Source organism: Rousettus aegyptiacus, unplaced genomic scaffold, assembly GCF_014176215.1.
Source record: "Rousettus aegyptiacus isolate mRouAeg1 unplaced genomic scaffold, mRouAeg1.p scaffold_m13_p_3, whole genome shotgun sequence".
Classification (NCBI taxonomy): Eukaryota; Metazoa; Chordata; class Mammalia; order Chiroptera; family Pteropodidae; genus Rousettus; species Rousettus aegyptiacus.
The window spans coordinates 37356387-37382013 of record NW_023416306.1 but is presented as its reverse complement, the minus strand read 5'-3'; the positions used below and the strand labels follow the sequence as shown (position 1 = coordinate 37382013).

General features: G+C 34.5%; 1 long non-coding RNA gene across 1 annotated transcript in view; it reads left to right on the top strand.

The window, feature by feature from the left end:
- LOC107503952 overlaps positions 1–25345 on the top strand; it is a 28453-nt gene extending 3108 nt beyond the window's left edge. The window contains exon 3 of the long non-coding RNA XR_001595338.2: positions 25092–25345. This is a non-coding gene — a long non-coding RNA (uncharacterized LOC107503952). The remainder of the gene's footprint in view (positions 1–25091) is intronic.
- The last annotated feature ends 282 nt before the right edge of the window (positions 25346–25627 follow it).

Sequence of the window (25627 nt, the reverse complement as noted above, 5' to 3'; positions counted from 1 at the left end):
ATAGACAGGGAAAATAACTTAGAGTAATTAATTGACTTGCTCAGGTCATTTAGGTATTTTGTGGCAGTGCCTGGATATAACCTCAAGCAATTTAACTCGAGTCCATGCTTTCAATAGTTTTGAGACATACATAATGTAGACAGGTGCATGGATGCAAGACATGCAAACATGCATACACATACACACAATCATATTAGCTTAGTGTGTACACATTCATTCCTTTTTCTCACTGATTTAAACTACTTTAAGAACAAGGGTTTTAAGACTGAATTGAATAACTGACAAATATTTTTAAGATATGCTTCAAGAAAAGCCTAAGATTAGCCATTAAAAAGATACAAATAGAAACCAAAATACGATGCTACTTCACACCTACGGGATGGATATAACCAAAAAGTCAGCTAATAACAAGTGTAGGTGAGGTGTAGAGAAATTAGAACCCTCCTACACTGCTGGTGGGAATGTAAAATAATACAGCCCCTTTGGAAAACAGTCTGGCAGTTTTCAAAAGATTAAACATAGAGTTATCTATGTCTCAGGAATTTCACTCCTGGGTGTAGACACAAGATAAATGAAAACATATGTCCACACTAAAACTTGTACATGAATATTTATAGCAGCATTCTTTGTGGTAGTCAAAAGGTAGGAATAACCCAAAAGCTCCTCAAGTGATGAATGGGTAAACAAAATGGGGTATATCTGCACAATGAAATATCATTCATTCATTAAAAGAAATGAGGTGCTGATACATGCTTCAACATGGATGAACCTTGAAAACATTATACTTATTGAAAGAAATAGCTACAAAGACCACATATTGTCTGATTCCATTATATGAAATGTCCAGAATAGGCAAATATATGGAGACAGCAGATTAGTGATTGCCTAGAAATGGAGGAATGGGGGAATTAGAAGGAGGCAGCTAAGGGGTGCAGGGTCTCTGTTTTGGTGGAAAAATGTTCTAAAATTGGTTATGGGGATGGTTGTACAACTCTGTGAGTATACTAAAAATCATGAAATTGTATACTTTGAGCAAATTGTGAAATGCATCTCAAAAAAACTTAAAAAGAAGACAAAACTAGGTGCACATTACTATGAACATTTTGTTTGGATGACTTTGGTGGGATGAGTTACTTCATTTTTCCAACTCCCCATTTCCTCATTTACAAAATGTAAATAATCATGTCTCTAAATCAGAGTTGTGAGAATTAAAAATAATACTCATAACATGTTTGGTGTTTAGTAGATTCTTAATAAATGTTGGTGATATGAACAGAAGTTGTAATTAATATCGAATTCCATTTTGTAGCCAGTAGATGACCAGGTGTGGAGAAAGCAGAAAGTGAAATTAGGACTGAGGAGGTTGCAGATAGAGACAAAGAAAAGGACAGCTATACAGAGTGAGTGGGAGCGAGTGAAAAGTCACATGGACATTCAGAGAGGACAGAGATGAAGCGTAAGGTGGAAAAACTAGAAAACAAGACCCGGGGGGGAACATTTTCTAAGGGGGAGTACTGAGGAAAGCTTGTTGTCTGTGTGTATCCAAGTCTTATCACTGACTAGAAAGTGTGAATTAATTGATTTGCCACCTTCTACCTCTTCTGTTTGATTCTTTAAAATTCTAGGTTTTCATCCTTTTTTCCTTGTTGCCCCCATCTCACTAAACCTGAGATACCCTGCACTCTCTCTGTGATGTGATTCTCTACCTGGGACATGGGCCAGATTTTTAACCAGGTGTTTTGATAGACTCTGTGGATGGCATAAATACATGGTTAGTGAAAAATTAAAGCAAGTAACCTAAACAATATGTATGAGAGCAGATTAAATGAAACCAAGGTGGGTAGATTAGATCTAGTTGGGAATTCACCATTTCTTACCTTTATTCACAATTCCATTTTTGTCTTTCCTCTCACTCAGAAGCAGAATATTAACGGCCAACACTCATCTGCCCTGGTTAAGTGAGTTTGAGTATGCAAATGGAATAGTGGTTAAAAAAAATAGACTCAGCAATCAGATCTGTGTGGTCTAGGGCAAATTATTTATCTTCTCTGAACCTATTTCTTCAAGATCTATTGTGGTTATTTTGTAGGATTGTTGCGATTTTCAACTAATAGCACACTCCTTGATTCACAGTAATTTCTTATTATTTTTTTAGGTTTAACTTCTTTTTTTTTACTAGTTTATCACTCTGCACATTTAGGAATTCACACTTTACCAAATGGAAATAATACAATAATAGAATCTGTGATTCAAAGTGGCAAGAATGAAGTGATTAATATAAATCAAGATTAAACTTTTAAGTTTTTCTGATTTTGAAAAAATAATTCTTAATATATGTAGTAACATAGCTACCTGCATTTGGTAGATGTAAGTGTGTATATAAATAATATACTTTATTTCCTCTGAAGTGCTGATACAAAAACAGAAGTACAAAAATATCACACAGTATTTCCACTCCTAATGGAAGTGCCAAGAATCTTATGGGCTCCCATGTCAGCTCAGTTGGCTGTGCTCATTTATATTAGATATTTACCTAATCTGTATGTTTTTTTGAGCAGCTTAACATCTCATGTAGAATTCAACAAATTGTTACAGAAATCAATTTACCTCGAGGTTTCTCAGCCATGGTTTCTGTCATGTTTAGATTTGAATGAAGGCAAACGAACATACATTTATTGTTACCATGGACTTAACTTCTATTAGGCATTGCAAAGGCCACAGAAGAAATATAAAGTCCAGACTTCATCTCAAAATTTTAAGTTGTAATTGGAGAGACCAAAAAAAAAAAAAAGAATGAAATGTTGGAAAACTAACAGTTTAGCATTTTGGGAAATAAATATTTTAGATTTGCTAGGGCAGAAGGGGAGCTAGATGACAAGATTCGAGTAGATGTTAGAGAAATGAAGACTGGTCTGAATGTCATAAGCCAAGAGGTTTTTGTGTAGCTATAATGAGGATTTTATAGTATTTTTTTCTTTAATAATTCATTTTCTCCTTTCTTTCTCCCTCTTCCTCCTTTCTTGCTTCTTCTTGAGAATGTGTTGTGTATTTAAAAACATTTTTGGATTCATCTAAGAGTTTAGGTTGAAGGGTAGGGTATATAGTGTTGTTTATGTGCCTCAGGCTGTATTTAGGTATGTATCTTTAGCTACATTACCTACTGATAGACATTTTGTAATCCTGAATTACTTTAATAACTACATTTAATTTCTACTTTACTCTGGTTATATTTAACATTCTAACTAATCTTTGAATAGGCTAAAAAGTTTACCTAGAATTCCCACAGATTATCTCATTCGATCTCATAATTATCACGTCATATAATTTCTTATTAGTTCATTTTGCATATAATATGCTGAGATTTAGAATAAATATTTTCCTGAATTTGCTCAATGATAAAAATAGCAATTCTAACATTTTAAGTATCCTTTAAGCATTAAAAAAAATTACATGTGTGATAAAAGATTATGTAATAGAATGGGAATAACACTTCTATTATCTTGGAATTTCATCAAAAATTCTAAAGCGATGAAGGGTATAAAGGATGAAAAAGTTTTCCAACATGCTAAAGAAAAGGGCTAAATGTAACACCACATCATTTTCTGGAGGAGGAAACCCAGTTCACCCACCATCACGCGAATAGCCTTTTAAAAGTAGATTTGGCGAAGGAAATTTCCTTTGAAGGAAACGGACAGCTCTCGCTCCTCTTCTTTTGAAGAGGAGCAGGTATTTTCTTCTTCTTTTCCAAATAAGTAGGGCTCTACCACTAAATATTTATGGTGTCTGCAAGAGGGAGACTGGCATCTCCTTCTGGCTTAAAGAGTTCTTAGATGCTTAAGCACCGGAGCTGCTTCTGGAGAGGAAGACACAATAATTCTTGAGTTTAAAATGTGTCCTCTGAAGTCTGAGGAGAGGCATAGAGCCTAGTGTCTGCCTCTTACTTGGAAAGTCTGAGGCTGCAAGAGGTGACTACAAAAGAGAAGAGGTCAGGTCAGTGGTGGGTGAAGCAGCACTTCCTCAAGTTGGAAGAACCAGTATATGTGTTTCCCCGCAAGAACACCGGAGAGGTAGCCAGGATTCAAACATCTTGATAGGATCTTGACTAAGAATGGTACCTGAATGGTCATTTCCAAAAACCAATTTATAAACTTCACAGGACAGCCATCATTTGGATATTTCTTGTGACAGACAGAAAACATTTACTATCCAAGAAAGTCATAAGAGCTCTGGCCAGAAGCAGCAAAGGATATAGGAGACAAAACAGCGAAAAAGCCAGGGGTGATATTCAAAATAGTTCACACTTGGTGGTGCACATATGCTGACCAATCAGAAAGTGTGCCTGTCGGGCCTGGTGTGTACTGGCAGAATATCAGCCAACAAAAAGCAGGTTTTGTTTCTACTTTCTCATTACTGCTCTCCAAACCCCAAGTCAGACTTGAACTTGGGGAACAGGGAAGAAGCTCTACATTAATTTGATATTAATGTTTAGGTTTAGAATGAAATAGACTTTTTAATACAGAAAACGAGCCTTTCCAAATCTCTTGGACCTGCTGGAGATGTCCGGAGGAGGGAAAATGCTATGCTGCAGAGTGTTTCAAAGCACTGGCTGGTGGAAAAAAAGATTAAAGCTGTTGCTTATTGTACCCTAGCAAGTTCAGCAAGCTTACTAAATGATTTACATTTGAAAAATTTATTTTTATAAAACAATCATGAACTATAGAGGAAAAAAGTTTGACATGACCTTTGTTAGCATTTTATAAGGAGATTTAGAACTGAAATCCACACAGGTGAAGCTGTTTGTCTGAAAAGGTACTCACAGTTCAGAAGGTGAAACACTCAAGAAAACACTGAAACAAATACAGTTTTTGGAGCAAGGTCCGACTCTCCCTTTACTAATGGAATGACATGTTGAACTGCTTAAAGTTACACAACACACATATGTGATTTCTCCTATAAACAACAGGGAAAGAATAATTTGTTGTAGCCCCCAGGAGTAAACAAGATTTTTGGTAAGACTCTAAAGAAAGTAAAGATAAAAGGAGGAAAAGCTTTATCTTATATTGTTACAAGTTCACTTAGTTTTGGAGGAAATGCCGAAGGCCTGCAAATACACGGCGGAATCCAGTTATTAAAGAAAGGAGCCAGAGCCATACCAGAGAATTAGGAACGGGTTAGAGTAATAGTGATCTCCAAGGAGTGGCCAGAGAAAATGTTTTGGAGGATCTAGCAGAATTGGAAACAAGCATTTTAATCAAACTAAGCCAACATATGGGGAAGAATGCTTCATGTGTGGAACATGCTATAATTGAAGAAAGCACTTTTTTCTTTTTTAAATTATTGATTCAAAACACTTTCCTCTAGTTTGTGTTTTTCCTGTTGTGCTGTACTTTGATACATGACATCATTATTTTTTTATTATTTAAAAAAAAAAGATCTTGCCTTAAGGGTAGTACCTGTTTTGGAGAAAGTTAAGAGGAAAATGGTGTAAGACCTAACTGAGACATTAGAGCATCTCATGGAGCTCATATTCTAAGACAAATATACAGTCAAGTAAAAAAAAAAAATAGTAAACTAGGTGCAAAAAATAGAGAGCAAGTAAAGGGGACACTGGGAGTTCCAAGTGAGGCCGGGAGAGAGGACAGGTAGTAATTTTAAAGAGTAGTCATCATTGAAATGAAAAGAAATATACTGGGGCAGGCTTGACTCTGACCTGGAACAACAGATATCTGTGGCATGCTCATTTGTTACATGTCTTTTCTGCTTGTAACATCAAAACAACAGCAGATCTTCTGCTTTTAAAATACAAGTTCTTTCCCTCCTACTCCTCTTCCTACTCTTCTCTTAAAATGTCACTTCTACCTGCCACTCAGCTAGAGGCTGATAAAGGGGCTGGTGGCATCCAAGCAGTTTAGTGTAGGCAGTACTTTCTTGAATCAAAATGTATGAAGAGCACATATGCCACCACAAGTGAATTACTGCTTGGTTTGTTTGCTTGTGGATCCTCACAACTTCATTGGTGTTTTATCAATAAAAGTGTCGGTGTTTTTAACAGCTGGAAGATATGATAGGCACTGGTCCAGAGTTCATACGGGGTTCTCGACTCTAGCTGCATATGAGAATCATCCGGGGAGCTTTGAAAAATGCAGATACCAGGGCCCATGGCCAGAGATGTGGATTTAATTGGCCTCTGTGGGGCCAGGTATTTGTCCATTGATGCTGAATATAGCCAGGGCTCGGGCCCAAAGTCGTGCCAGGCAGCCTGCAGGTGCTTTCGAAGGAATGTGTCACGGGATTTAATCTCACGACACTACAAACAAAGGCATTGGGGAGTCTCATTTTGCAGAGAAGAAGATTGTATTTCTGAGATGCCATGATTTTCCCAGAGCCACACCACTACGATGTAGAGGGGTATATTTCATTTCTGACATTGTATTTGGAAATTGTGGGTTGGAAAAGCTAATTCAGTTCCACTCAAATAAAATGGTTTACTTGTGAAACGTTTTTCTACCATCTGCGCCTCTGAAAATAGAGTGGCAAGTTCCATTATGGAACTGTAGAGAGTTTGACCCCAAATGAACAACTGATAAAAAGTGAAATTAAATAACATACCTGATTTTGGAGAGGGATCCCAAAATAGGTATCTTAAAATTATTTCTATTGTTTGCTTTTTTATTTATACATTTCAAAGCAGAGATCAGCAAACCTTTCTTTTTTAATGCTTGAAATAGCATTTTTTTTTCATTATTTCTGAGCAAGATAAACCTAGGCAGCACTAGAAATTTCATTCAATAGGTTTTTCTTCCTGATAACACTCGAGTAGTATAAAATAAAACAAAAACTCACTTTAAGATATTTCAAATTATTGCTTCAGTTATAAATAAATTCCAAATATAGAGGACATTATTATAGTTACTTAGGCAAACACAATTGCTTCCCATATTATGGCCATGTCACACCCCTGTACATGTGGGGATTTTTGCTTGCAAGTGATGTTTTTTTTTTTTTTCCTAATTAAAAGGTAGTTTTTGCATATGATAAAAATACAGAAAGTGAAACAAGGGACAAGTGTGAAAAGAAAGTACACCTGATTGCCTAGTACCATTGTTCCACTGCTCCCTAGAGTTAACCATTTTTACCAGGTTTTTCTTTTGTTTATGTAGCTGTTCTTCTACCAATACTTCATATCTCTCCAGACATACAATACGTGTATTTATCTTTTTATGTGAATAGAGCGTACTAAAAACTCACAGTGTTTTTTGCCTTGTTATTTTCATTGGACAATATTTCTTGGAGGTCATTCTCTATCAGCACATATTTTTAGTGACTATATCATGTTAGATTGTTTGTAATCAGTACCCACTGATGGACATTTATGAGTTGCAAGCTCTGTGGGCTAATAGAAAATACTACCATATGTCCTATGAAGTGTTTGGACCAACTTGCACTTTTGCCAAAAATTTGTGTCTGCTCCCTTAAACTTTGTTTAACTCTATATTAACACATTTTAAAGTTTTTATTTATACAAAGGTGAAAAATGCTTGCTTATTGTTTTCATTTATATTTTGTACATTGAATAATACTGGTTATGTATTGATATTTAAAAAGTAATGTCGATTTCTCTTTCTGTGAACTGTCTGAATCAGCTTTTACATTTGGGAAGGGTATAAAGTAAATAATGCAAATGCCTGTGTATCCATAACCTAGCTTTATAATAATTAACAACAACAACAACAACAACAACAACAAACAATAACAATAATAATAGAATATTACCTATGTTCCAAAAAACCTTATGGATGGCTTCCATCTCCTTTTCATGACTCAAAGGCAATAAACACCCTGAACTGAGTCTCTTGTTTTTCTCAATAGTTTTATAATCTTTGACAGAATTCCTAAACATAGGATCACTTTTGTATGCTTTTAAAGTTTATATGTATGAAATCAAGCTATATGTATTTATTTGTGACTTGATTTTTTTCTTTCACTTAAAAATATTTTTGTATTTCATCCATTTTGATACCCTAGTATCAGTGTCCTTTAAGCATTCCAAAAAAATTCTCAGGTATTATCTCTTCAAAAGTTACATTACCCACTCTACAATTACTCACACTGTCTCTATGTCTTCTAATTTCTTTTAAATATTTTCCACAACTTCATTTATTTATGTTACATTAAAAAAAGGACATCCATTTTCTAATACACTAAATCTCTCTCTAGCTATTTAATCTGCTCTTTAATTTATTCTTTTAAAGTTTTATGTCCATTTTTAAATTTCTAGAATATATACAGTAGTCCCCACTTATCTGTGGAGGATACATTCCAAGACTCCGAATGGAAGTCTGAAACTGCAGGTAGTACTGAACCCTATATATACTATGTTTTTGCCTATACATATGAAAACTATGTATAGGGAAAAACTATGAAACTATTAAAATACTATGAAAACTATTAAAATGTGATAAAGTTTAATTTATAAATTAAGCACAGTACTAATAAAATAGAATAATTATAACACTATAATAAAGGTTATGTGAATGTGGTCTCTCACTCTATCTCTCATATCTTATTGTATTATAAAGCATAGATAAGCTGGACAAAGGGATTATTCATGTCCTAGATGGGATGGAGCAGGACAGCACAAGATTTCACATGCTACTCAAAATGGTGTGCAATTTAAAATTTATGAGTTGTTTATTTCTGGAATTTGCCATTTAATATTTTTGGACTGTAGTTGATGGCAGGTAACTGAAATCATGGAAAGTAAAACGGCAGATAAGGGAAGACTACTGTATTTGTTTCTTTTTTGTATCTCCTTAGTCTTTTTTTTTTTTTGCAGTCTTTTTTCTTGCTTATATTTCTTTTTTATTTTTAAAATATGTAAATACAGTTATTTTATAATCTTCATTTGATAATTCTAATATCTGAAGTCAGGCAAAATCTGATTTTACTCTCTGCTTTTTATTCTCGCTGTCACACCTGGTGCTTGAACTCTTTGCCGTTATAAATTGTATCGTGTTTAAAATTGTTTTATAATTGTTAGTTACTAGTGTATAGAAATATAATTGGTGCTTGTTATGAAACTGATGTTTATCCAGTATTCTTGCTAAATTCATGAATTAATTCTGATTCTTTAATTATATACCTTTGGGTTTTCTACATACATTATCATTTGTAAATAATGGCAACTTTCTTGTCTTCCTTTATTTATACCTTTACTTATATATTTTATTTTTTTCTTGCTTAATAGCATCAGCTACAATCTCTAGAGCAATATTAATAGCAATGATAATACTGAGCATCCTCATCTCATTCCTAATCTCAGATGTTTGGCTTTCAATATTTTAATATTAAGTACCACGTTTGCTATAAGGTACTTATAGATACTCTTTCATGAATTAAGGAAACTTTCTTCTATTACTAGTTTGCTAAAAGATCTTTCTTTATCATGAATAAATATTGAATTTTATTAATTTATTTTGTACCTTAGAAGCATGGAATCATTTGCAATTATTATTCAACCTAAACCCATCTACATTGTGATATATTCTTATTTTTATAAAATGTTGAAATCAATTTGCTGACTTTTGGTTTAGGAATTTTATATCTATGTTTATTAAAAAATAGCCAGTAATTTTATTTTCTTATTATGCTATTTTCGGGTTTGCTATAAAAGTATACTGGCCTACAAAAAATTATTTAACAAGTATTTCCTATGTTTCTATTCTTTCTAAGAGTTTTTGTAATATTGGTGATATTTCTTTCTCAAAATTTTGGTAGTATTCACAGGGAAGCCATCTGCGCCTGCAGTTTTCTTTGTGGAAACATTTTTTTAAAACAGCTTTATTGAAGATAATTTACATACCATAACATTCACTCATTTTAAGTTTAAACCTCAATAAATTTTAGTAAATTTACAGAGTTTTATAGCCATCATCAAAATCCAATTTTAGAATATTTTCATCACCTCAAAAATATTTCTCATGTCAATTTGTAGTCATTTTTATTCCTAGCCCTTAGTTTTAGGCAACCTCTAACCTACTTTTTACAGATTTGCCTTTCCTGACCATTTGGTATAAAAGGAATCACACAATGTATGGCTTTTTATTCCTAGCTGCTTTCTTTTACATAACATAATGTTTTTGAAATTCATCTGTGTTGTAGCTATTTCATCAGTACTTTGCTGAATAGTATTCCATAATGTAAATGTACCTTACATTGTTTATCTCTTCACTAGTTGATGGACATTGGGTATTTCTATATTTTGACTAGTTCTAATAATGCTGTTATAAGCATTTATATGCAAGTCTGTGTGCTTACACATTTTCATTCATGTCCAGGAGTGAAATTGCTGGGTTGTATGGTATAATCATGTTTAATATTTTAAGAGACTGCTAAACTGTTTTCCAAAGTGGTTACACCATTTGACATGGCTACAAAAGATATTCCATTTTTTTTCTCATTTTCAGCAATAATTGTTATTATCTATCTTTTTGACTGCAGCCATGCAGTGGGTATGATGTGGTATCTTGTGGTTTTGACTTGTATTTCCCTTATGACCAATGGCATTACGCATCTCTTTCATGCGCTTGTGTGCCATTTGTATATCTTTGGAGCAATATCTATTCAAGTCTATTGCCCATTTTTAAATTGGGCCACTTGCCTTATTATTGACTTGTCATCATTCTTTATATACTCTGGATACAAGTCCTTTATCAGACATATAATTTGAAAATATTTTCTCTAAATCTGTGGCTTATCCATTCATTGACTTAATGATCCCTGTTAAATCATAAAAGTTTTTGACTTTGATGTGGTACAATTTATTATTATTATTTTTTATATAAAACATCCTTTTGGTTGTTGTATGTAAGAAATCTTTGCCTAACTCTAAGTCACAAACTTTTTCTCTCGTATTTTCTTCTGTAAGTTTTATCGTTTTAGTACTTAGTTTTAGGTTTGTAATCCATTTTGAGTTAATTTTGTGAAATAAGGGTCTAAATTAACCTTTTTATGCATGCCGATGTCTAATTTTAAATTAAAGGTTTGGCAATGCCAAATGTAGATGAGGACATGAAACAAATAGAACTTGTATAAATTATTGGTAGAAATATAGAGTGGAAAAATCAATTTGGAAAAATATCCAGCAGTTCCCTATAAAATTTAACACTTTACCCAAGACGATTGAAAATATATGTCTACAAAAGGAGTTATACGTGAATGTTCATAGCATATGATATACATGCTATGATAAACATGAACATAATAGCCCCATACTGGGTATGGCTGAGATGTTTGTTTGTCAACGGTTAAATAAATTGTTGTGTATCTGTATAATGGACTGTATTATGTAATGATAAAAAAGGAAAAAAACATTGTTACCTGCAACAATATGATGAATTTCAAAAACATTTTAATAAGTATAAGAGATTATACAGAGGCAAGTGTCTATTTTATGATTCCATTAATAAAAATTTTTAGAAAAGGCATAACTATGAATTCCTAGAAAAGGCACTAATCTATGATGAGAGAAAATTAGAATAGTGTTTGTCTCAGATTTAGAGCAGAGTAAGTTACTTATTTAGAAAAAGGGTGAGAAAACTTTCTGGTGTGCCGTAATGTTGTGTATCTTGATGAAGTTTAAAATACTCTCATATATGCATCTGTCAAAATTTAGTGGATATACACTTAAGATCCTTGCATTTTACTGTGCATAAATTTTATCTCAAAGAAAGAAAACTCAAAGAATTAAACTTTCATTAAAGATATGCATGCTGGACTTTGAATTACATAAACTATAAGGCAGATTGATGGCTTGATAGAGACATGGTTGGATAGATATATAGTAAAGTAAGTATAGTAGAAAGTTAATAAAATTAGGTGGTAGGTATATAGATAGTCACTATAAAAATTTTTAACAACTGTGTTTGAAAATTTATGTAATAATATACTTAAAAATAAAAATTTTGAATTCCGCTGTTTCCTCAAACCTGGAACTGCTTATTTTACAGCCATAGAACAAAGGGAGAAATCTTGGATTCACTTCAATACATGGGCTAGAGAGGGCCCTTTCTCTTCCTCAGACATTTGTCTGTATTGCATGATGAGGGGATATGAACCTTTAGACCATATTTTATCTAAATTAATTCATCTCTCTAGGTCAGTTTCTTTGTTTAAGCACAACAATATCCGTGGGGCTTCAACAGTATGTCAACTAATTCATCCCTTTCACTTACTGAATGAAGCCATTCAAATAGATTTTTTAAAGAAACTTAATGTTTTTATTTAAAATTTTAGTTGGTTACTGAATTACCATGTAGAACACATAAAAAATTCTATAATGCAAAGGAGCTGAAGTTATTGTCTCTCTTCACTTTGTTTCCTATGGTTCCACTCTCTCTTTATTTCATCATTCACAAGATGCTTTTTGAGAGCCTGCCATAACCCAAGTTTAAGGACCACAAAATCAATCAATCATATCCATGATGAATTTAAAATCTACAGAAAAGAAGACTTCTTATACTTTCCCCTTTCATTTATTGTTAAAATATTAAATCTTTAAATGAAAGATAGTCTCCACAAAATGTCAGTGCTAATATTAAAACTTTTAATTGTTCCACATTGCAATTTATTTGTTATTATTTGTATAAATTTTTACATAATTTCTGATTTATGCACTTGACTTTCTATCAGTAACATTTACTTATATATATTACTCTGGAATGATATCTCTCTTTTTTTTTATGGTGTAAGAGAGCTAGGAAACAGGAAATAAAACAAGTTTCCTTTTAAAGAAAAGTCTAGCAACGTAGTATAGATTTCACTTTCCAGGAACTGACAGTTTCCTGTCCTTCTCTGTGGGAGATCTAGGAACTTTTCTTTCTTCCTTCTAGTTCTCTGCATTTCCCAAAAAGGCTATAGAAATAAGAGTTTATAATTGTCAGCTTGTGACTGTGTAGCAGATGTAAGTCTTGTTTTAAATGTATTGATATACTTAAATAACATTACTTTTCAGCCATTAGACGTAAAGGGAAAGAATAAATTAACCTCCCACTTTAACATAGAAAATCTATATATCTTCTTTAGTAAAATGTTGTTATGACTTGTCTTTTGTTGGTTTTGTAAGAGAAGGAAAGTTGAAGATGCTGATTAGAATTTGTGAGTCAAGAGGATACCAAAAAGGCTTGGGAATTGAGAGTTTGTCTTGGAGAGATCTAAACCCTTATAATAAATTCTTAATTGCTTAGCTTCTTGTCTATATTTGCTTTTTCTCAAAAACAAATGTTATTTATTCCAGAGATGGACAGCTGGGTTTGTGGAATATGTGTGAAATGTTGCTTGGGTTGGAAATATTTCAGACTAAATAATATTGTCACAATATCTGTTGAATTGGTAGTTCTCTGAAATGGAGCAAGAGTTATGAATGGCTGTGTCTTCATAATTTCTGAAAGACATTGATAGAGCCATATCTGAAAGTACATTTTTATTATTAATTTATTGATATGCTACTAGATTATATTAGTTCAAGAAAAAACTCAGTCTCAAAGCATTTTAACATAGTTGGTATTAGCCTAGATGAATAGCAAAATGCAACAAAGAATTTTGCCTGCCTGCAGAAAGGATTCCAAACATCAACTACTAAAAAAAAAGTAGAGGAAACGTGTTACAAAAGTAGACCCAGCAGGATTTAGAAGTACTGATGAGGTTAGGAGTAGTATTTCTGAATGTGTCTTAGAAACCCACATGTCAAAGCAACTGAGTTCTTTTGAGTTTGGACCCACTGGGGCTTTGAGGCAGATGAAGGCAGAAGGTCAGAGAAAGAAGGAAAAACTGATGTCATTTCATTTATTCCTATGATGCATTTTTACTGGGAGCTTGTTATAGTTGGACAAATTCAATGGGGAGAAATATACACGTGGTCTTTGTAGCAGTCAGAGATTTAGCAAAATTCGAGAGCTTACTAAATTATTTACATAAGTTTGGACAGGGTTTAAGGAAACTAACAAGGGATAGTGCTGAATTCCAAGGCTAGTAAGAGTGAGCAACCATTAGTACCTCAAGGGAAGGGAATGGCTGCATTGAGAAGGCTATTTGATAGGAACAGTAGCATTGGATATGAGTGTGCAGTCAAACCATGATGACCTAGTTTAAACAGGATAAAATCTTCAGCTCATTCTTTCCTGTCCTTTAGTCTCCTGAGAATGCCTTCCATTGGCCATACCCAACTACAGTGGGAAGATAAAGGAATCTGCTAATATAGTCCTTATGGGTCAGCCCCTTGGAGCAGAGAGTTGTGTAGAAGGGTGGACAGGGGATACGCGTAGGTGGCGAGTGGAAAATAATTAGCAGAATTCTTTTCTTCATGAGGCTTTTATTTTAGGACAGTGACTTTCAACTGGAGAAGATTTTGCTCCTTCAGAAGACATTTGGCAATGTTTGGTGACATTTTTTAAATTGTCATGACTGGGGGACGGGGGGCGATGTGTTACTAGAATCTTGTGGGTAGAAGCCAGGAATGAACGTGCGTGTGTGTGTGTGTGTGTGTGCGTGCGTGCGCAGGGCTTGCACACACACATGTGCATGCGCGCACACACACACACACACACACACATGCCCAACCTGAAATGCCCATAGTGCTGAAGTTAAGAAACTGTTTCAGTATAGGAAAAAAAAAGTCAAATGATTAAATAATTGAATATAAAATTATAAACGATGCAGTGTCCTATAAAAGAAAGTCAGATGCTGCTACAAGAACAGAGTCAGAGACGCCTTCTGTGAAGATGGGGTGATTAAACTAAGATTTGATCAGAGATAAGTCAACCAAGGAAGAGGAGGGGAAGAATAACCTGAGCAGAGGAAACATGTGCAAGCGCCTAAGGCTATAAGCAGAATGGAATCTTCCATGGAAAGGAAGGTGGGTGAGCTAGAATGGAGAGAAAAAGGGAGAGTGTGGTGCAAAATTTACTTGCTAGGTCAGGGTCAGATTCAGCAAGGAATTGAGTACTGTTTAAGGAGTTAAGTGTCGCTGAACACACACATCGCAGCCAAAGCAAATAGGAGCCAAGTGGACACTTACAAACGGTTAATTGTGTCAGGATCCAGCAAAATTTTGCCACTATTAGAATGGTGGCCCTTTAAGACAAAATGGGAGTGAAAGGGTAATTAGAAGGGCTTCTCCCTCCCATACCACCCTACTCTTACCCAACAGGCAATATGGTGCAGTGATTAAGAGTATTCAATCTCTGGAGACAAATTCCTGAGCATAAATTCTGGTTGACGCTGATTATCTGTGTGACTATGAGCTAGGTAAACTCTCTAAACCTATTTCTCATCTGAAAAATAGGAGTAATAATGGTATGTTCCTCATAGTGTTATGAGAAAATAAGTTACAAATAGGACAAGTTTATCACAATGCTTGGCATATCGTAAGGATTTAATCAGTAGTAGTAGTAATAATAATAATAATTATTACTATTGTTGAAGACATTGGTGTTCTAGAGGAGGACTCAACAAATTATTGCCAGTCAAATTTGGTGGCTGCTTGTTTTTGTAAATGCATTTTTATTGGAACATAGCCATGCCTATCTGTTTGTGTATCATGTACAGCTGCTTTTACATTATGGCAGCAGTTAAGTAATTGGAATACAGAGTGTATGGCCCACGAAGCTGAAAATATTTCCTATCTGGTTCTTTTCAGAATCCATTTGCAGACCTCTGTTCTAGAGGGCTTAAGTGCTCCTTGCACCATGGATATAACCTATCATGGGTTCCTTTAATAATTTTCTGATGACATTGTAGCAACTCTCTTTAGATATTCTGGGTCCTTATTACATGTTCTAAAAATGCACTTACGCTTTATTCCCAACTAGCTGCCAGCATTTCTACTCTCTTTTCTGGTCTACCTTAATGAGAGTTTCTTACTGAAGCCTCTTAACCTACTAACTCCTCCAATTCTTGGTTAAAATAAAAGACTCACTTTATGACTCTGCTGTGGTTATTTATAACTGTGATGCTGCACTCTTAGGCTTTGTCAACTAGAGATTGGTCCCATGTGCCATCCACCTACCACCTAGTTGATGGACTGGTCCCCTGGTGGGATTCACCAGAACCATGCCATGTCACTTTTGTCCTGATGCAAATCTGCACCCTGAAGGAGGGAAATAAAGAACAACATCTAGTTACCGGGGATTTACTATGTGTCAGGCATTATTCAAAGCACAGTAAATAGATTATTTCATTTAATCTTCACTCAGATTACCCCTATTTTGTAGATTAGGAATCTGATGCTCAGAAATAAAGCACCTTTTCTAGGGACTCCCTGCTTATTAGAGACCCGAGCCAAGACAGTGATTAGGGGGCCCTTGCTGTTAATCTCCCTCTGAGAGCTGATGGCTATGTTCTAGGCACAAGCCCCTAGACCAGGATCTAAGGAACAGAATGGAATAAGGGCTTAATAACACAAACTAGGTGTCTGGTTTCTAGAGGGTTAAATCCCCCTGTACACAGCAGTCCAGGTATCCAAAACATCCATCCAGACTGCAGATTAAGGCAGCAATGCCAAGAAGGCCTTTAAAATGAAGGAAAAATTTAAAATTTAGCCTTGGCCAGAGAGAATTTTACATGCTTTCAGGGAAAATCTCCAAGATAAAACTAGTTTATAACCCAGAGCTTGGAGAACATAAATGGATTGTCTGGACTGGGCCACACACATGCACATACACACGCACAAGCATACACACAGCAAGCAGTACAGGTTTCTCATATCTTCTTTGAACTGTGAAGAAAACAGTGGCGTTCATTTTTTTTTTTCCATTTCTGCTGGAGAACCACATATATTGCTCTTTGCAGAGAAACTCATTTGAACTAGTCAAATAGAGGAAAATGAATCTTCCCGCTTCTGCTTCCCTGTTGTGCCTGTTGATGGTAATTTGTACAGAGGTTTATCCCACATGCTGCTTAGATGTGCCACTAGCACTTGCTTGCAGTTTACCTTTCCAGGACCAGGAAATCCTGGTAACAGATTTCTTCAGACCTGAAGCTGAGGGTGATTAATTTTTTGAACTTATGCTATATTTCATCCTGTCACTCTGATAAACCTTTAAAAGCTTTTGCTGAGATGATGGCTCTCTAGAGCCTAGTCATGTGAACATTTGTTGGTTCAAGTGCAACTAATCAATGATGCTGAAATCTGTTTATCCAGCAGTTCACTAGGCACAATGGGAAGATAAAGTATATAATGTGGTCCTTTCTTTAAAGCTCTCATGACATCATTGGAGATGAAGTAGCCCCTATCATATGAACAGAGAACTGTCGGGCGCAAATCAGAATGATACTGAATATAAAAGCAGGATGAGTTTAGAGAAAGAAATCAGACAATAGAAATTTACTTTTTTAATATTTGCAGAGGTTTTCATTTTAAACAGCAAACATTTATGGATAAAAGGCAGCTTGGAAAAGGAATGTACATTGATTTAGTAAGTGGTAGTGGGATATCTGTTATTACTGTCATGAATCCACATAAATTTTTCTCAAATGACAATGAAAGGTTTCTGTGTCTTCCACTATTGATTTTGTCAGCTTTAACTGACTTTGGCATTCTGTTTGCTCAAGTTATGTTTTCTTTTTGAAATCTCATATTGTTATTTTACAATTTTAAAGAATTAAATTCCAGCACAGGTTGGGGTTTTACCTATATCGGCAGCTAAGTCATGAACCTCCCTGGGTGTCCCATTCAATCAAGTTGTCAGAGGTGAGCAAGAAGCTGTCAGACAACTTGTTAAGATGCAAATGGCAAGTTCAGCCTTAAAATGAGCTATGAGAGAGGCTGGCTCCTGACCTAGTACAGGCCTAGTTTTGGCCTCATTGAATCTAATCCCCATAGCTGCACAGACTGAAATCCGAAGAGCTCTTAGATAAAAGACCCTGTGATACTTCATCTCCCCCCTGTATCAGGGACCCCAGAGATTCTTGAGGTAACTGCTACTTTGCAATCTAGAAGGAAACAAGTAGAAACAAATTTTCCATTTCAGAGTCTTATATTACTCCTCTCAAAAATAAGAACAAAGGTTTACTTACATATTATTAATGAAAATAATTATGATCCAGTATTTTAAAATGAAAACCCCAGTAAAATGCATTTATTCTTAAAAGAAAGGCAACTAAAACTTTGTTCTGTGTTTTTAACTACTTAAAATAGCATAGTATTTGTTTCTCTGCAAAAATTACTGTCTTTTGATAAAAAGCAATTATACACTGATCCAAGAGAACAATTGTTAAACTTCACTACCAAAAAATTTCTTAGAGTCAAAATGCTCTGATTTCAAAAAAGATTAAAAAAAAAAATTTGGAACACATTTAATTGTGTATAGGTTTGAAATTTTTATCATTTAAAGAGCTGTTATAAATCGATAAGGAAAGAACAAATAAAACCATTGAAAAAAGGAAAGGACATGATTAAATAGTGTGATAAAAATACAAATAGCATAGGAACATATTTCATTCATAATTTAATATTAAATTTAAAAGAAATACTACTTTTCTTTCATATTTGCAAAAAAATGATAATATACATTGTTGGTGAAAACATGGAGAATTGAACAGTTTCAAGCAACATTAATAAGAATATATGGTGGTACAATTTCTTTGAAGCACAATTTAAAAATATCATTCATATTTTAAATTCAGATACTCTTTGATCTGTCAATTCCATTTCTAGGGAATCTATCCTATAGATATGACCAACTCCTGCATAAAAGGTATGTGTCCATTGTTATTAATAATGTCTAGAAATATTCTAAAATATCCATTAATACAAAGTTAATTGAATAAATTATAGTATATTCATATAATAGATTACCTCACAGCCATTTTTTAAAATGAGATACCTCCCTATGTACTAATATACTGACATAGAACTCTTTCTAAGATATCTTATTAAGAGAGAAAAAAAGAAAGCTCAAAAGAGAGTAACACAGTGTGCAATAATCTGCACAGAAAATTCCAGAAAATATATGTAAGAATCTTTAAACAGTTCTGTGTTGGACAGTGTGGGATGGGAGAGAGAATTATTTTCACTGTTTACCTGTTCTGTGTTTTGCATATACATTTCCTACTTTAATTATACTAAAATCTAGTTAAGTATGAATAAAGTGTACCATGCCAGTACGGATAGTCTGAGTTTTATATAAAGGCCTTTTAAGTTACTATCCCTTTAAAAAAATTAGGAAAGAAACACTTACCTTAAATATGTAAAAAGGAAATGACACAAAAAATGGATAGATGAGCATCTAGGATGCACGTCACTTTCAAATCCAGACATATAGTGTTTCACAGATTTTTAGGCAGGCATACGTTTACCAATATCACTAGGTAGCTCACTTTTCATGTGATTCATGCCAGCTCCTTACGTTGGGTTCAAAGAACACAATTATCATGAAAGGGTTCATAGAAATACTCCTTAAAATTAGGGGACTGTAAAAAGATGTATAAAATTTGCTTTTGTACTGACATTGTTTTTTAGGTCTGGTTTACATAGGTATTTAATAATTTGCTCAGCTGCTATCAATTACAATGTGTTTGCTTTTTTTCACTGTAATAATAAATAGCTATTTGTTAACATTTTCATAACTCAGGCTTAGCATATGGTGGGTACTTGATTTACTTGACATTTTGCTTAAGCTGTTTAAAGGCTCATGGTTGTTTTCTGAAGTAGCATTAATTCGTGGGAGTTGTAACATCCCGGTGGCTTCGTTGTTTCTGCTTTCCTCCCCACTGAGGTTTCCATTGAGTTCATAAGAACCAGTGGTTTATCGAAAGCACATGACTGTATGCAAGAAATATTCATTGCTAGTGGACTTCTAAAGAGACCTCTTTTAAATGAGATGCATTTTAAATGAACCCAGATAGATGTATGTATGTCGTATACCTCCCATTTGTTTTCCTTTCGGTGTTGACTTATAAATTAACTTCAGTTGGTTTCTGGTCTATAACCTAAAAATGTTGAGTGCAAATTCTGCTTTCTTTTCTGTTTTCAATAAGGACAGGGAAAACCAGTACATTTGGATTTTATACTCAAGGGCCCCCTGGTCTTATTGAATAAAAATTGAGCTGAATATTTGCAGGCCACAGAACTCCCTCTCATCCTCTCCCTCATTCTAACTGAAAGTTACACACCAAAGGATGAACTCCATGAACAGAAAATCATGTACATGATGAATATTTAAAAAACTCTTTCTTGCTAATACAGGGCCTTTTGATGTTATAGTTGTGTTCATATTCTCTCCCATTTGGAATTCAATATCAGAATCAATATGGGATCATATCTACTTAACATTCTTTGTCCAGAAATCCAACATACAATATGGTACCAATTGCCACAAAAATAAAACCACTGTCCCTGGACAAGTCAACTAAAAATTAATAAGTGGATTTTAACCCGAGTTCTGGTTCTAACCCAAACAGTGAAAAGAAAAGCAACACATTGAAAGCAAGAAAGCCTTCTTTGTTAGAACACACCTTGGAAGATATGAGACTACTTTTCCCCCTCTTTTTTAAAGTCATTATTTTTAAAAGTGGTTAAGATTAATGCATAGTTTTGTGACTGCAGTGGGAATGAATGAAGAAAAGGTACTGGGTTGTGCAACAAATGTGGTTCAGACAAACATCATTTCTTTTTATAATGGGGTCCTTTACTGGTAGTCTCAGCAAACAGGCCAAATACTGAATGTTCTTTGGATAAATATCTCTCATCACAAGAAGTAGACAGGTAAACAGCCACTAGACAGTGTCCCGACAGCATTAGGAGGGCTGTGTGGTCAGTGTCCACAGTGGATTTGTTGTGTGAGAGTCTCTCGTGTTCTCAGCCTGCTGTTTTTTCATGAGTAGTTTAGTTTTAAAAACTAAAATAAAATTAAAAGTAATGTAAATTAAAAAAACATAGAAGTAATGTGAAATACAACCCAAAACAAAATCTGGTAGGAGAGAGTCTGAATGTTTGGGCCATACTATAAGATTTGCTTATTTAAACAAGGAGATTTTCAAAATCACTTTCTATAGCCTTAGAAAATGACCATATTTTACTTTTTCAGCTTCATAATCCCTTATCCGAAACTAATTTGTTATTTGAATTCTGTAATTCAGATTTTTTTTTCAGATTCTACAAAGGTAATACAGTGCACACACACACATAATGATCTTCACTGGGCCCTAGAGCAGCAATTATTAATAAAAACATTAAAATTTTTACAATATGAGGCATAGATATTCACATTAAGTGAGATAAATAGATTCCAAATGGGGTCATAGAAGTTCATGTTAGGTTTGCCACTAAATAAATCTTCTGCTAATTAAAAAAAAAAATCTTTCGATTTTCAATTTCTGTATTTTATAATAATGGTAGTTAAGAGATAATGGAACTGTATTAAACTGGTACTACACAGCATGCAAGAGTATGTAAAAGCCTTTTTCAGTGTCACTAACAATATCAATTACCTAGTCTTCTTTTCTCATAACTCGGAAAAACACAATTAGTAACGAGTTACAGTTGAGAAAAAAACACAATGAATCAGAGGCATTGAAACCAAAAATTTGAGCATACCACTCAAGCAGGATTCTCTTTTCTAGAAGCTGGGAAAACACATGTGGTTAAGCTGCATTGGCTGATTTGAACTGGGTACCATTTCTGTGAAATAGTTAAGCCCATGGTTCTCATTGAATTTGTAAGCTTTAATTGATGCAATTGAACTTAGACGTTGAAGGTTAAAGAGTGGCCGAGACACAGGGGGTTATGTTACCATTAGTGCTCGTTATTTTAGGTGCTACCATCTGACATTTTTAGATACTATCGGTGGTTTAGAATGGTGACAATTTTAATGAACAATGTTAGAGTCATTGTTTCTGGTGACCTCATTGATTAAATGGAATTAGCTACATGACAGAAACTCATTATTAACTGGCCAAAATTTTTAAAGAGATGCCACAAGCTTAAAATCTTAGAACATAATGAAAGTTATATGTAGAAACGGGCTGCTTAAGGATAAGAGAAAGGAGAAAACCTTACTCATCCAGACAGTTATAAATCAAATCCACTTATTTCCTCTTTAATGGTTTGAATGTATTGATTGTTGGCTTCTATTAATGAACAGAAATGTTGGACTGCGATGGAAAACCCTGTTCAGTACGCAGGGTGCTTTTAAGACCCAGAGGAAGTGGGCAGCTTCCCAGGTAAATGTGCTTGGGAAATCCCCATATACCCACATGACAGAGATCAGTGAACCTTGTTAACGAAACCCACCTTCTACCCGCACAACCTACAGTCCTATGTAGACGCATCTGAAATGCAAAGCTATTGTTTCTAGACCTTCTTTTAGACTTTCCTGACAACCATAACTTCCTGATATTCACCCCTTTGCTTTGTTTCTGTATGAGTGTCCAACTCCTGTCTTCCCCTCCCTCCGCACTCATATCAGTTTGATCTGGTTATGGGGCATTTAATATCTTAAACTTATTTCTGCTTAGGCCAAAGTTTTATTCTTGGCTTACTATCAAAATCTATACCATCATTCCCAAATATTTGCATCAATTCCCATATTAAAGCAAAATAAATTAGACCCCAGGTAGATTTTATTATCTGGTTCCACCTCAAAAAAGAAGCAGTTGGGAGAACGGTAGAAAGAACTCTTAATGGAGAGTAGAATCTCTTGGTACAAAGCCAGGCTTTCCCACTAGCCGGTTGTCTAATATTAAGCAAGCCACATCGTTTCTCAAGACTTGAAACTCCTCTCTGCCTAAATGAGTTAAACAACCACCAAGCCTTCTTTCAATTTAAAAAGCTTACTTGACTTTGATTCTTCTGTTTTTGGCAAACTTGCCATCCTGGCTTTATTGGCCTCTCTTCACTATGAAATAACAAAGCAGGCCTTCCTGAATTAATTCCTCTTTTCTCCTATCAAGTTGTTATCTACTTGCTCTTCTGTGCTAACTGTTGCTCTTCCTTTCTTGGCCTCTCCCCCAGATTAATTAAGTGAACATCATTTGTACATGTACTCAATGTAGAATGATAGCAGACAAGAGATTGTATGTTTTTTCTAAGCCAGAAGCTTGAATATAATGTTTGCTTCTTTTAGGCTTATGCATGAGAATTGGTCAAGAGTCATTTACCTGGCAAAATCATAACTCAGTAGGAAACCATATTCACGTAAATGTTTTCTAAAAAGCATTTTTTGCTTCTTGGCTTTTAATAGCACAATTTTGTCTCTCTGATTCTTTCTACAATAGAAATTACTGGCACTTGGTAAGAACACCTTTACAAAAAGGATAAGAGAGAAGAAAAACATTTGTAAAATTATATTTTGTTCTCTAGTGTTATCATTATAAAACTCTGCAGCAGCTGCCAGTTTAATATTCGATGTTTGCGATTTGTTTTCTTTCTTTTTTTTTTTTTGCCGCCTCCCTGCCTGATCCTACCCGCTACATTGGACTTGTAAGGAAAATAGATAAGTCAATTAAAAACAAAAACATTGTTATTTTAATAATATTTACTAATATAAATTGCATGTCAAACAGGAAATTTAAGCAAAAGGAATAGATGTTATTTGTGTAAATGAGTCCCCAATGGCACTAGCATCTGTGATTTTGTTTTAAAATGTGTCATCCATGTTATAAACTGTTTTTTTTTTAACAACACAACTGTTTTTTATTATATTATTTAAGAAGGGAAATGATGGTTGTGGTATTTCAGAAGCTATATCTTTTTAAAAGAAATATATGGTCATAGATTCTAAACGGGATTTTAAAATATGTAATCTCTCCAAAATAAAATATCCAAAGATAAGATAGATAAATTTTAATATAAGTAAAATGTTCTAGATCTTAAAATTAAAATCGTCATTGAATTTTTCATAGTACAATATATAGAAATTTGTAAACTTCCAGTATAATCTGCACTCCTAAGTGAGGCATTCAGTACATGTTGCTAATTTTCCACATAAATATCTAAAGTATTTAAGTACTTTAATATCCCTGAGGTATCTGTTGACAAAAGAGAATGTTCTCATTCAGGAAATTTAGGAAAAGAGAAATTCCATCTGACATATGTCATCAAGAAAGAACTAACTGAACATGAGGTGCAGAGAATCCTTAAGGCAAAGAAAGGAAAATAATCACAGTCAACTACATTTTAACTAAAAGAAAGCCAGGTGTCCTTTTAAATATCTGAATAATTAATCTGAAATCAGCCGGCATAGCCCTTACCAGTATAGAAGCCAGGACAAAAGCAAAAATTATAATTTGGCAATTGCTTGAGCATGTTGAGATAGGGGATTTGTGCTTAGGGAAAAATTACCCATAAGATTTAGTGTTCAGAATTTTAACCTTTAGAAAGTTAGTAATTTCTCCAGTACTTCATTTTTCAGTCAATGAAGTGGAATATTTGCTAACTATCCTACATGAGATTTATAGTAGGAACATAAGTAATTATTTTAGAAATATGAAGAAAAAAGATTAGTGCAAATTCCATGGTCACGTCCTTTTAATATCTGTTGTTGTTGATTTAAAAAAAAAATAATAAAGGTTGTTCATACTTATTAAAAAGAATTTAGAAAATAAATGTGGTAGATCCTAGGTTTTATATTTATAAGACTATTTCAAGTCTAAATGGGCCTCAGTCTTGTGATTTGTTTTGATGAGAGGAAATTCGTTTTCTTTAAGACTCGTTTCTTAAATTATTCCCTCTAGGAGTTTCTGATGTGGATACTGGGTAGAAAGAAAACTTTTTATAGTTCCATATTCCCTCTGCCTTGGGGAACGGTGATCTACTCTTTTGCTCTCTTTCTGCTCCTAGGATTGCCAGTACTGGGCTGATTACAGCCCCTCGTCTCCCTCTGTGCTCGCCTTTCTCCCTCCATCCATTAGTATCTTCAAGAGGGTTATCCTCTGGAGTGTTTAAATTAACATTACAATTTCCCTTCCTAGTGTATTTCCTAGAGAATCCAGGTGTTGCAGGACTGGGGATGGTAGCTCTAAATCTAGTCCAGCCTCATCCCGTGGCATAACTCACAATGATTTTTGCTCAGAAACTCCATCGTCTTTTCTTCCAGTGCAGCCTCTTGAGTGACAGCCTGTGCAACCCAACAGGAACTTGGATCATTTGATGCTGCCCTGTAGCAGGACTGAAAGGCTGTGCAGCCCATCGTTTGGTGGTTTCCCTATAGCCTTCTGAGACTGGAGCCATCCTGGTGAGAGCCTGATTCTTTCTTTTCCTTTTGGTATATTAAAAACAAATAAACAAACAAACAAAAACAAAACAAAACAAACAAAAGCCTGGCCCTACTGAATCTGGGGTAATAGGTGGGGCTGAACTGCTTTCTGTGGATGAGGCTTAAATCTTCTCTCACAGTGATCCTAGGCCCAAGAATTTATTTGTATGACAAGAAATATTTGGGATAGCCCATGGGAAATTTATGCAGCTGCTCCCCCTTACACCCCTAGAACATACCCAGCTTTGCCTCCAATACTAGTCTAACATGGTCTCACCTCTAACAAAACAGGGACAATGAGTGTCCTTCTAGCTCATCTTTGTCTCTGCTGTCTCTTCTTTGTTCTTCTCCATTGATATCTGAGCTCTAAATGTTAA